The sequence below is a fragment of the Palaemon carinicauda genome, chromosome 3, assembly GCF_036898095.1.
Source record: "Palaemon carinicauda isolate YSFRI2023 chromosome 3, ASM3689809v2, whole genome shotgun sequence".
NCBI lineage: Eukaryota > Metazoa > Arthropoda > Malacostraca > Decapoda > Palaemonidae > Palaemon > Palaemon carinicauda.
Genome location: NC_090727.1, coordinates 178,754,491 through 178,769,490, shown reverse-complemented (window position 1 = coordinate 178,769,490; position 15,000 = coordinate 178,754,491). Strand labels below are relative to the sequence as shown.

The 15,000-nt window shown below is 37.8% G+C and overlaps 1 protein-coding gene across 8 annotated transcripts in view; it reads right to left on the bottom strand.

Moving 5' to 3' along the window:
• The window catches only part of rsh (radish), a 207,064-nt gene that overhangs the window by 149,238 nt on the left and 42,826 nt on the right, over nt 1-15,000 (bottom strand). For all 8 annotated transcript variants that reach the window (XM_068371174.1, XM_068371177.1, XM_068371173.1 and 5 more), the window contains exon 2: nt 1-811. This exon is cut by the window's left edge and continues 907 nt beyond it. The gene's annotated coding sequence lies outside the window, so the exon portion shown is untranslated. The remainder of the gene's footprint in view (nt 812-15,000) is intronic.

Sequence of the window (15,000 nt, the reverse complement as noted above, 5' to 3'; positions counted from 1 at the left end):
TCAGAACTCTTCCTCACACGAGACCCTAACAATCACACTTTCTCGAATACCTCTTCTTCTTCTTTTTCTTCTTCTTCTTTTTCTTCTTCTTCCTCTTGGCGAAGATAGTCTGACACCGGAAACTGACTCCGAGCTACGCAGACAGCAAAATAACAAAATGGGGAGGGGAGAAGGGAAGGGTTAATATCTCTCTCTCTCTCTCTCTCTCTCTCTCTCTCTCTCTCTCTCTCTCTCTCTCTCTCTCTCAAAGGAAGCAAATATTCTCCATCCTTATCTTCATCATCACCACTGCGATTATTGCCATCTGATTCATCGTCATGTCGGTAATTTCCGTCGCTTTATTTCCTAAAACAAAATCCTTATTTTCCCGTAAAGGAAGATTGCGAGCGATTGCATTTTTTCAGTTTCCATGACAATGAGAGTGAAAAAGCGCCTGATATGCTTACACTTTAACTACACAAGTTGTTATAGATATTTTTATCTCACTTTCTTTATTCTCAAGAGATAAGCATCACCTTGGACTCAACACTTCCTGTGATAAGTATTTCCTCGCCTTATCTTTTCCATTGTGATTTTTGTCTAGTGTTTAATACATTCTTTAGATAAAAGAATAATTATCTTTAAGTAGGCTTTCTTCTTTTCCGTTTCACTAAACTTTCCTAGATTTTTGCTGGGTTTTATGCTAAAGGTTGACACAATTTAAGGAAGCACACGATCACAACTACAAGCACTTTCTTCATCCCATAACGAACCGGATGTTCCTCAGTTGCGCCTGTTCCAAGTTAGTTCTAAGGGCTTGCTCCAACTGCTCCTGCGGAGAGAAAGTGGGATCAATGCTAGAGACGATGATAATTGACAAAGATGAAAAATATGTAAATAGGCATGGACTACCAACTCTGATACTTAATGCTTACGGACATGCAAGACATTTTATGATTGTGTTAAAGGAGTGTAGTGAAATAGCTATTATTAGAAAAAAAAATATTAGGTTTGTCATTAAGATATTTCTTGGGGAGGAAATGAGAATGGCTGTAAACTTACTGTATAATATTAGAATTAATAAGTTAAGATATTTGGGCATTTAGATAAAAAGTTTAATTCTAGTAATGGAAAGAAAGTTTTTCTTTTTAAACTGTAGTTTACATTTGGCTATTCCATTGTAATTCATTACCAAACTTCTACTCATAAACCGTGCCCATTTCTTACGGCATAGGAAATATTTTGCCAAGAAAATTATGTAACATTACACACTCATACGCACGTTCCCACGCACTGACACACACACACACACACACACATACACACACACACACACACACACATATATATATATATATATATATATATATATATATATATATGTGTGTGTGTGTGCGTGTATTTATATATATATATATATATATATATATATATATATATATATATATATATATATATATAAATATACAGTATATACTTCATATATGATATATCAAGATATGTTATATATATAATACATATTTAAATCATTTTATAGGATGAAAGCTGTAATTTTATCACCAAAGAGAATTCCTAAACAATGCTATACAATAGCGATATAAGAAATAACTTTGCAAGTAGAAATGATTAATTACCTGAGCCGTTACCAAAAGTAACAAGAGGAGAAGTGAAGAAAGTATTAAAAGGCACGGAAAGAGGCAAAGCTTCAGGAGAAGATGGCCTAAACATTGATTTAATAATAGATGGAGCAGATTTCATAGTATTAAAACTCGAGGAATTTTACACGAAATGCGTGCTGCTTGTATAACTTTATCATTATACTAACTCTCAAAAAAGGGAGACACAAAAGACCTAAAAAATTATGGCCGAACAAGTTTACACTCAGTAATAGATAAAGTAGGCAAGCTTTAGAAGCGGGTGTTCAACAACGGACAATATCTATTTAAATAACCAGCTAATAGAAAAATCAACAGAGTATGACAAACAACTATATATGGTACGTATAGATTATGAGAAAGCTTTTGATTCTATCAAAACTTCTGCAGTAATGAAAGCCCTTCAAAGAGAAGGAACAGATGCATCTTATATTAGAACCTTTGAAGGTAGCTATAAGGGAAGTACAGCCATCCTAAAATTACTTAAAGATAGTGAGAAAATTCCAATTAAGAAAGGAATTTGACAGGGAGACCACACATCTCGTTTCAAGCGTTTAGATTGCAAAAATGTAGAAAATAACATTAATGGAAAACATCTTAACAACTTACAATTTGCATATTACATAGTTCTATTTAGTGAATAATGGGAGGAATTACAAAAGATGATAGAAGATTTGAATAGAAAAAGCAGAAATGTAGGACTGGAAGTTAATATGAGTAAAACTAAAATAATGTTCAATGAAAATTTAGAGAGACAACAAATGAGGGTTATGCACGAACCTCTAGAGACAATAATTACCTAACCGCATGCACTGCTAAGGCTTGCTTCACACGAATGGTTTAAAACCATGCAGTTGCAACCGTGTGGTTTAGAAATCACCGTATATCAATGAGGCCCTTCATACGCTGCGGGAAATAACCATGCGGCAGAATAACAGCACGATAGTGATTACCTAACCGCATGCACTGCCAAGGCTTGCTTCGCACGAGTCGTTTAAAACCATGCGGTTGCAACCGTGTGGTTTAGAAATCACCGTAAATCAATGAGGCCCTTCACACGCTGCGGGAAATAACCATGCGGCAGAATAACAGCACGATAGTGATTACCGAACCGCATGCACTGCTAAGGCTTGCTTCGCATGAGTGATTTCAAACCATGCGGTTTAGAAATCACCGTATATCAATGAGGCCCCTCACACGCTGCGGGAAATAACCATGCGGCAGAATAACAGCACGATAGTGATTACCTAACCGCATGCACTGCTAAGGCTTGCTTCGCAGGAGTCGTTTAAAACCATGCGGTTGCAACCGTGTGGTTTAGAAATCACCGTATATCAATGAGGCCCTTCACACGCTGCGGGAAATAACCATGCGGCAGAATAACAGCACGGTAGTGATTACCTAACCGCATACACTGCTAAGGCTTGCTTCACACGAGTGGTTTAAAACCATGCGGTTGCAACCGTGTGGTTTAGAAATCACCGTATATCAATGAGGCCCTTCACACACTGCGGGAAATAACCATGCGGCAGAATAACAGCACGATAGTGATTACCTAACCGCATGCACTGCTAAGGCTTGCTTCACACGAGTGGTTTAAAACCATGCGGTTGCAACCGTGCGGTTTAGAAATCACCGTATACCAATATGGCCCTTCACACGCTGCGGGAAATAACCATGCGGCAGAATAACAGCACGATAGTGATTACCTAACCGCATGCACTGCTAAGGCTTGCTTCGCACGAGTGGTTTAAAACCATGGGGTTACAACCGTGCGGTTTAGAAATCAACGTATACCAATGAGGCCCTTCACACGCTGCGGGAAATAACCATGCGGCAGAATAACAGCACGATAGTGATTACCTAACCGCATGCACTGCTAGGGCTTGCTTCGCACGAGTGGTTCAAAACCATGCGGTTGCAACCGTGCGGTTTAGAAATCAACGTATACCAATGAGGCCCTTCACACGCTGCGGGAAATAACCATGCGGCAGAATAACAGCACGATAGTGATTACCTAACCGCCTGCACGGCCAAGGCTTGCTTCGCATGAATGGTTTAAAACCATGCGGTTGCAACTGTACGGTTTAGAAATCACCGTATATCAATGAGTCCCTTCACACACTGCGGGAAATAACCATGCGGCAGAATAACAGCACGATAGTGATTACCTAACCGCATGCACTGATAAGGCTTGCTTCACACGAGTGGTTTAAAACCATGCGGTTGCAACCGTGCTGTTTAGAAATCACAGTATATCAATGAGGCCCTTCACACACTGCGGGAAATAACCATGCGGCAGAATAACAGCACGATTGTGATTACCTAACCGCATGCACTGCTGAGGCTTGTTTCATTCGAGTGGTTTAAAACCATGCGGTTGCAACTGTGCTGTTTAGAATTCACAGTATATCAATGAGGCCCTTCACACGCTGCGGGAAATAACCATTCGGCAGAATAACAGCACGGTAGTGATTACCTAACCGCATGCACTGCTAAGGCTTGCTTCGCACGAGTGATTTAAACCATGGGGGTTGCAACCGTGAGGTTTAGAAATCACCGTATACCAATGAGGCCCTTCACACGCTGCGGGAAATAACCATGCGGCAGAATAACAGCACGATAGTGATTACCTAACCGCATGCACTGCTAAGGCTTGCTTCGCATGAATGGTTTAAAACCATGCGGTTGCAACTGTACGGTTTAGAAATCACCGTATATCAATGAGGCCCTTCACATACTGCGGGAAATAACCATGCGGCAGAAAAACAGGACGATTGTGATTACCTAACCGCATGCACTGCTAAGGCTTGCTTCGCACGAGTGGTTTAAAACCATGCGGTTGCAACCGTACGATTTAGAAATCACCGTATATCAATGAAGCCCTTCACACACTGCGGGAAATAACCATGCAGCAGAATAACAGCACGATAGTGATTACCTAACCGCATGCACTGCTAAGGCTTCCTTCACACGAGTGATTTAAAACCATGGGGTTGCAACCATGCGGTTTAGAAATCACCGTATACCAATGAGGCCCTTCACACGCTGCGGGAAATAACCATGCGGCAGAATAACAGCACGATAGTGATTACCTAACCGCATGCACTGCCAAGGCTTGCTTCGCATGAATGGTTTAAAACCATGCGGTTGCAACTGTACGGTTTAGAAATTACCGTATATCAATGAGGCCCTTCACACACTGCGGGAAATAACCATGCGGCAGAAAAACAGGACGATTGTGATTACCTAACCGCATGCACTGCTAAGGCTTGCTTCGCACGAGTGGTTTAAAACCATGCGGTTGCAACAGTACGGTTTAGAAATCACCGTATATCAATGAGGCCCTTCACACACTGCGGGAAATAACCATGCGGCAGAATAACAGCACGATAGTGATTACCTAACCGCATGCACTGCCAAGGCTTGCTTCGCATGAATGGTTTAAAACCATGCGGTTGCAACTGTACGGTTTAGATATCACCGTATATCAATGAGGCCCTTCACACACTGCGGGAAATAACCATGCGGCAGAAAAACAGGACGATTGTGATTACCTAACTGCATGTACTGCAAAGGCTTGCTTCGCACGAGTGGTTTAAAATCATGCGGTTGCAACTGTACGGTTTAGAAATCACCGTATATCAATGAGGCCCTTCACACACTGCGGGAAATAACCATGCGGCAGAATAACAGCACGATTGTGATTACCTAACCGCATGCACTGCTAAGGCTTGCTTCACACGAGTGGTTTAAAACCATGCGGTTGCAACTGTACGGTTAAGAAATCACCTTATATCAATGAAGCCCTTCACACACACTGCGGGAAATAACCATGCGGCAGAATAACAGCACGATAGTGATTACCGAACCGCATGCACTGCTAAGGCTTGCTTCGCATGAATGGTTTAAAACCATGCGCTTGCAACTGTACGGTTTAGAAATCACCGTATATCAATGAGGCCCTTCACACACTGCGGGAAATAACCATGCGACAGAATAACAGCACGATTGTGATTACCTAACCGCATGCACTGCTAAGGCTTGCTTCGCATGAATGGTTTAAAACCATGCGGTTGCAACTGTACGGTTTAGAAATCACTGTATATCAATGAGGCCCTTCACACACTGCGGGAAATAACCATGCGGCAGAATAACAGCACGATAGTGATTACCTAACCGCATGCACTGCCAAGGCTTGCTTCGCATGAATGGTTTAAAACCATGCGGTTGCAACTGTACGGTTTAGAAATCACCGTATATCAATGAGGCCCTTCACACACTGCGGGAAATAACCATGCGGCAGAATAACAGCACGATAGTGATTACCTAACCGCATGCACTGCTAAGGCTTCCTTCACACGAGTGATTTAAAACCATGGGGTTGCAACCGTGCGGTTTAGAAAATCACCGTATACCAATGAGGCCCTTCACACGCTGCGGGAAATAACCATGCGGCAGAATAACAGCACGATAGTGATTACCTAACCGCATGCACTGCTAAGGCTTGCTTCGCATGAATGGTTTAAAACCATGCGGTTGCAACTGTACGGTTTAGAAATCACCGTATATCAATGAGGCCCTTCACACACTGCGGGAAATAACCATGCGGCAGAATAACAGCACGATTGTGATTACCTAACCGCATGCACTGCTAAGGCTTGCTTCACACGAGTGGTTTAAAACCATGCGGTTGCAACTGTACGGTTAAGAAATCACCGTATATCAATGAGGCCCTTCACACACTGCGGGAAATAACCATGCGGCAGAATAACAGCACGATAGTGATTACCGAACCGCATGCACTGCTAAGGCTTGCTTCGCATGAATGGTTTAAAACCATGCGCTTGCAACTGTACGGTTTAGAAATCACCGTATATCAATGAGGCCCTTCACACACTGCGGGAAATAACCATGCGGCAGAATAACAGCACGATTGTGATTACCTAACTGCATGCACTGCAAAGGCTTGCTTCGCACGAGTGGTTTAAAATCATGCGGTTGCAACTGTACGGTTTAGAAATCACCGTATATCAATGAGGCCCTTCACACACTGCGGGAAATAACCATTCGGCAGAATAACAGCACGATTGTGATTACCTAACCGCATGCACTGCTAAGGCTTGCTTCGCATGAATGGTTTAAAACCATGCGGTTGCATCTGTACGGTTTAGAAATCACCGTATATCAATGAGGCCCTTCACACACTGCGGGAAATAACCATGCGGCAGAATAACAGCACGATAGTGATTACCTAACCGCGTGCACTGCTAAGGCTTGCTTTGCACGAGTGGTTTAAAACCATGCGGTTGCAACTGTATGGTTTAGAAATCACCGTATATCAATGAGGCCCTTCACACACTGCGGGAAATAACCATGCGGCAGAATAACAGCACGATTGTGATTACCTAACCGCATGCACTGCCAAGGCTTGCTTCGCATGAATGGTTTAAAACCATGCGGTTGCAACTGTACGGTTTAGAAATCACCGTATATCAATGAGGCCCTTCACACACTGCGGGAAATAACCATGCGGCAGAATAACAGCACGATAGTGATTACCTAACCGCATGCACTGCCAAGGCTTGCTTCGCATGAATGGTTTAAAACCATGCGGTTGCAATGTACAGTTTAGAAATCACCGTATATCAATGAGGCCCTTCACACACTGCGGGAAATAACCATGCGGCAGAATAACAGCACGATTGTGATTACCTAACCGCATGCACTGCCAAGGCTTGCTTCGCACGAGTGGTTTAAAACCATGCGGTTGCAACTGTACGGTTTAGAAATCACCGTATATCAATGAGGCCCTTCACACACTGCGGGAAATAACCATGCGGCAGAATAACAGCATGATAGTGATTACCTAACCGCATGCACTGCCAAGGCTTGCTTCGCATGAATGGTTTAAAACCATGCGGTTGCAACTGTACGGTTTAGAAATCACCCTATATCAATGAGGCCCTTCATACACTGCGGGAAATAACCATGCGGCAGAATAACAGCACGATTGTGATTACCTAACCGCATGCACTGCCAAGGCTTGCTTCGCACGAGTGGTTTAAAACCATGGGGTTGCAACTGTACGGTTTAGAAATCACTGTATATCAATGAGGCCCTTCACACACACTGCGGGAAATAACCATGCGGCAGAATAACAGCACGATAGTGATTACCTAACCGCATGCACTGCCAAGGCTTGCTTCGCATTAATGGTTTAAAACCATGCGGTTGCAACTGTACGGTTTAGAAATCACCGTATATCAATGAAGCCCTTCACACACTGCGGGAAATAACCATGCGGCAGAATAACAGCACGATAGTGATTACCTAACCGCATGCACTGCTAAGGCTTGCTTCGCATGAATGGTTTAAAACCATGCGGTTGCAACTGTACGGTTTAGAAATCACCGTATATCAATGAGGCCCTTCACACACTGCGGGAAATAACCATGCGGCAGAATAACAGCATGATTGTGATTACCTAACCGCATGCACTGCCAAGGCTTGCTTCGCACGAGTGGTTTAAAACCATGCGGTTGCAACTGTACGGTTTAGAAATCACCGTATATCAATGAGGCCCTTCACACACTGCGGGAAATAACCATGCGGCAGAATAACAGCACGATAGTGATTACCTAACCGCATGCACTGCCAAGGCTTGCTTCGCACGAGTGGTTTAAAACCATGCGGTTGCAACTGTACGGTTTAGAAATCACCGTATATCAATGAGGCCCTTCACACACTGCGGGAAATAACCATGCGGCAGAATAACAGCATGATAGTGATTACCTAACCGCATGCATTGCTAAGGCTTCGCACGAGTGGTTGATAACCATTCGGTTGCAACCATGCAGTTTAGAAATCACCGTATATCAATGAGGCCCTTCACACACTGCGGGAAATAACCATGCTGCAGAATAACAGCACGATTGTGATTACCTAACCGCATGCACTGCCAAGGCTTGCTTCGCACGAGTGGTTTAAAACCATGCGGTTGCAACTGTACGGTTTAGAAATCACCGTATATCAATGAGGCCCTTCACACACTGCGGGAAATAACCATGCGGCAGAATAACAGCACGATAGTGATTACCTAACCGCATGCACTGCTAAGGCTTCGCACGAGTGGTTGATAACCATTCGGTTGCAACCATGCGGTTTAGAAATCACCGTATATCAATGAGGCCCTTCACACACTGCAGGAAATAACCATGCGGCAGAATAACAGCATGATAGTGATTACCTAACCGCATGCACTGCCAAGGCTTGCTTCGCATGAATGGTTTAAAACCATGCGGTTGCAACTGTACGGTTTAGAAATCACCGTATATCAATGAGGCCCTTCACACACTGCGGGAAATAACCATGCGGCAGAATAACAGCACGATAGTGATTACCTAACCGCATGCACTGCTAAGGCTTCGCACGAGTGGTTGATAACCATTCGGTTGCAACCATGCGGTTTAGAATTCACAGTATATCAATGAGGCCCTTAACACTGCAGGAAATAACCATGCGCCAGAATAACAGCACGGTAGTGATTACCTAACCGCATGCTCTGCTAAGGCTTGCTTTGCACGAGTGGTTTGAACCCGTACGGTAGATGCCTGCATGCCAAAGAGTATGTCTTCACACGACCGGTTGTTTCCCGTGTGGTTCGTCTGCATCAGGGAACAGAATACTCAGCCTGTCGGTGTTTGCTCAAGATGTAGGACGTGAAGAGGAAAGTGGTCTTTGTGTATATAATGAACAGGGTACTAAAACGAAGCCACTACGTAAATTGTTGATCCACCTAATAATAATAATAATAATAATAATAATAATAATAATAATAATAATATTGTTATTTCAGCAAAGGTCATCTTCATTTCTTTTAGCATGACGGTTTCATCATATATATATATATATATATATATATATATATATATATATATATATATATATATATATATATATATATATATATATATACATATTATGTGTGTGTACTGTATATTTAGTATATAAATATATATGTAACTATATGAATGTATATACCACAAGTTCAATAATAAAATGAGCGTAAAAAAATGATCTTGCATACCACCACCATTTTATATAATGGCGTATCAAAAGTTTCTATCCTACGTGACACTTATATTTATCTTGAAAAGAAATCAATGTTTTGTTAATGGTGTTCACAAAAGGAATATAATTGGTTACTTAATATGGATAGGGTGTAGTAAATGTTTAGATAATTTTCGTATTACCCGGTAATTTGACCACCTTTATAAATTAATATTTTGGTCATAAGGTTATCTCTCTGCTTTTATTTATCTCACTGATTTGAAGCTTGACGCAGATGACGATGGTTGTATAGACGTTTTCTATACTACCACATCTCATGATGTTTTATTGCATTTGTTTATATATACAGGAAGTATATTTACAATGAATGGTATTTTCACTTTTTAATCATTTCAGACTTAGGTAGAAGACGAACGCAAACAGAATATTTTGCATTTTGAACTACATTTATTTGGGAGATTACTAAGATTACAGAAAATCATGTATCCTATTATAAGGACTAAAATTGATGAATATTAAAATATCTGATTCATATTCATAGATAAAATATTCAGAATTAAATGTAACGGTGCAAGATATCAATATAAAAAAGGCTGATATGGAAATAGAATAAACACAAGAACAACGAAAAATACATTTTTATGTAAACCACATAAAAAGAGCAAAAATAAATGTATCACAACACAAGCGTAGGATTTACTTATCAAAGATAAGTACGAGGCTCAAAATTAATGGTTAAGGAGGGCCCAACAAGCGTTAAGCAACTAAGTCCGTTTTTTTACGTGTCTTAATAGTTCATTCCCCAGTTTTTTTTTACTAGTGAGTAAACAACTTGTCGTTGGACCCTAGTTATCCTTTATTCATTAGTCTAGTACTTAAGATTAATGAGTATAACCTGAGTGCAAGTTATATGTACGTATGCACTTGTCAGCCTATACGCTGTGCCGTCCAGAGAAAGTTTATACCCTCAAGTCGTTACGCCCCGTGATCTTTATGAAACTGCGTTTTGCGACTAACTACTTAGCTCGTAATTCACTGCCATTGTATAAAAAGACGGAAGTCAAAGGCTCAGTGACTTTTAAATAAAAGCCCCAGAATCTCTGTTCCTTCTCTGCTACGATAGAACATCTTGCTGCCACTCACAAGACCCACTTCAGGTCAATAAACAGTACAGATAAATATACAGTAGATCCTTTTTTATACTATTAGTATAGATATGAGTAAAATATGAAAGTTACAAAGAAAGGCCGTTTTTACTTTTTCGATGTAATTGGTTTTTTTATCAGCTGTGGGTCCCTAATTTTTAAAAACAAATCTGGAAATTGTGTGATTATTAAAGTTTTTAGTTTTTTGTCACTGTCTCGGCCAACAATGGGTCCTGTTATTCTTAGTTTTAACTGCACACTGATTAGAATAAAATGAAATTTTGATTTGAACTCGTTCATGAGATCGTGACTTAACTAATATTCAAACTATCCGAAATAATAAAGCAAGTGAAATTCAAACTTGATGAGATTACTTTTACTAAACATGACTAAAATTCGAACTTCAAAAATCATAATTTGATGAACGTTTTGGCTAACGGAAATACTACTTTAAACTTAGATTACAGCTCATTTGAGATTTGAAATTTCTGAAATATTTGACATGAACTCGGAATTCCTGATATTATAGTTCGACTTACATACGAATTTTCTAAAATTATAGTTCGATATAGATTCAGATTATAAAATTGTAGTTCGATTCAAGTTTGAGCTTTCTAAAATTGCAATGCCGCCTAGATTCGAAATTCTAATTTTTTTGGGCTTATATTCCAAAATTTCTCAAACTTTTTATCTCATTTGACTCAAACTTTTTAAAATCATAATTTGACGTACTCGAATTTTGTTTTATTTTGTAGTTCGACTTAAATTCTAACTTTCCAAAATTATACTTTGCCTTAGATTCGAACTTTCTAAAATACCTTTTTTTAGACGGACATTATAGAATAATATAATTTGACTAAGATTAGAACTTTCTAACTTGTTTTTGAAGTTAGATTATATCTTTTTAAAATTATAATTCAAACGTTCTAAAATGTAGTTTAGCTTAGGCTCGAACTTTCAAATATACTGTATATATATATATATATATATATATATATATATATATATATATATATATATATATATGTGTGTGTGTGTGTGTATATATATATATATATATATGTCTATATATACTATATATGTGTATATATACATATATATATATATATATATATATATATATATATATATATATATATATATATATGTCTATATATATATGTGAGGCCCTTTGCGTCAATAGGCGTAATAGGAGATGATGATGATGATGATGATCATGGTGATTATATATATATATATATATATATATATATATATATATGTATGTATATATATGCAGTATATATTTACACATATATATATATATATATATATATATGTATATATATGTATATATATACATATTTAAATTTAGATATACCTGATTTAAATTCGAAATTGTAACTTCTCAAATTGTATTATGATTGATATTGGAAGTTGTTTATACTCCTTCATATTTCTTAGACTTGGATTTAGTATATGCAAGAGAATTCATAGTCTAAACGAGAAAGCCTTTGAAAACATTGTCTCTACCATAACAAAAGTGAGGATTTCTTGTGGTGGCCAAAGTGGTACGACCCTGACTGGTGATCGCCAGACTGGGGTTCGAGTCCTGGTCAAACTCGTTAGTTCCTTTCATAGATGCAACCTCACCATCCTTGTGAGCTAAGGATTGAGGGTTTATGGGAACCTATTGGTCTATCTGCCGAGTCATGAACAGCCGTTGCCTGGCTCTCCTGGGTCCTAGCTTGGTTGGAGAGGGGGCTTTGTCACTGATCTTATGTAGATATGTTCAGCCTCTAGGGCATTGTCGTGCTTGACAGGACAATGTCACTGTCCCTTGCCTCTACCATTTATGAGCGGTCTTCAAAAAAAGGGAGGCGGGATCTAAAGTAAAGAAATTTATAAGAAATAATGCATTAATAAGAAATAAGCTATTGACAGACTGCATTTCTGAAGGAAAGAAATATGCGGTATAAATAAAGTATATAAAGTAATGCACTAAAAAAGAGGTGTAATGTATAGGGGAAAAAATATATGTGAAATGCAGACCTGTAAAAGTGAAATTCCAGAAAATGAAATCTATATGAAAAATAAAGCACTAAAATAAAAATCAATAGGCTGAAGAAAATGTATATATCGTCACGCTCTAAAAAGACATAAAATTTGAAGGAAAACCATATATTGGAAGCAAATTGGCTTAAAAAGTAGTTTCAAAATAACATCAGAAATGAGGCATTACAAATACACAAACATTCCTTGGAATAGTGTGTGGAGTAAAACACCAGAAAATACAGTTCTAGAGGAATATAGTGTAAGTGATATGAAGTACTGTCATCCCAGAAAGTGTTTTGGATACTTTGACTGTTAAGTTAACGTTGGAATATTTTTTTGTAAAGCTGTGTTGCCCATGCAGCGTGTCCTATATACCATTTGTTGAATTTTGTGTTCCATTAATGCATACAAATGTACATTTTGACTTCTGAATTTATAGTCTCTCTCTCTCTCTCTCTCTCTCTCTCTCTCTCTCTCTCTCTCTCTCTCTCTCTCTCTCTCTCTCTATATATATATATATATATATATATATATATATATATATATATATATATATATGTATATATATATATATATATATATATATATATATATATATATTTACATATATATACATATATATATATACAATGTATATATACACGTATATATATAATATATATATATATATATATATATATATATATATATATATATGTCTGTGCGTGTGTATATATATATATATATATATATATATATATATATATATATATGTATATATATATATGTATATATATATATATATATATATATATATATATATGTAAAAATTAATCACTAGCACATGACTTGAAATTGTAGCATCTCTCTCTCTCTCTCTCTCTCTCTCTCTCTCTCTCTCTCTCTCTCTCTCTCTCTCTCTCGAGTGAGTATATATGCCATGTATGACACACACATTCCAATCAGGGACCACTTTGTCACACTGCCCATTACCGAGGGTCGTCCGCTCCATTTGCTGCAAAACTGTGGAAGAGAGCTCGTAGTTCCCAGTGGTATACTGAACTGAGGTACTTCTAAGTGTAAACAAGGCATTGAATACTCTTTAAACGGCGTATACCAACGTCTTAGCATGTGTGGTGTATCTCACAACTGCGTTTTTTGTGTATTTATTCATTAACTTCCTTTGTTTCATCATTTTTCTAGTGTTTATTTAGTGTTAATTGCCCTTTTTTCCTGGCATGATCTTTTCGATTTTTGGTTTGGCTTTAGTTAACTGTTTTTTGTTAATAAAAGTAATATTAAAATGAAAGTTCTATACATTTATCCATGCAATTTGTTTGTGTACCTTTTTATCATTGGACCTTTTGACCCCATCTTATAATTAAAGAAAGATATAAAAATGTTTCATTAAAATTTCTTCATGAATTTGTCTCTTAGAATATCGGAATGGAATATCCAAAGGAATTATCATTACAATTATGATATTCTTTTACCGAATTATCAACAATTATGAAAAATTACTTTAAAGTAATTTCCTTCACTTTGAACAATAACTTATAACGGAGAGATATAGAATTTAATGGATATTTGTGCATTCGATTAAATTTATTTGCATGTTTCTGGGTAATGTTAATCAATAAAATAATATCAAACCAAGTGTGTGCCAGAATAACTAATTTATTTTGAAATAAGAGGCGTTAAATTTGTCTTGAAACTTTAACATTAAATAAAACAAAGGGACGAGAATATTTAGTCACTTGAAGAAAACCTATGTCTTCGAAGCAGAGGTAACAGTTGCCTATTAAACCCAATGAATATCTCCTCTTGATAGCCGGAGTGTGGTTTTAATATTTAACTATCAACTGAGGCATTAGGTCGAATTCTGTCCTCCTGGCGGAGGTACTTTCCACACATCAAAATTTCCTATTTGTTATTGTATTTCTTATTTAGAGGGAATTCCATATTAAAAACTCTATGATTTGACATTTACATTTTGTATATATATATATATATATATATATATATATATATATATATATATATATATATATATATATATATATATATATATATATATATATATATATATATATTATATATATATATATATATAATAGATATACACATATATATTA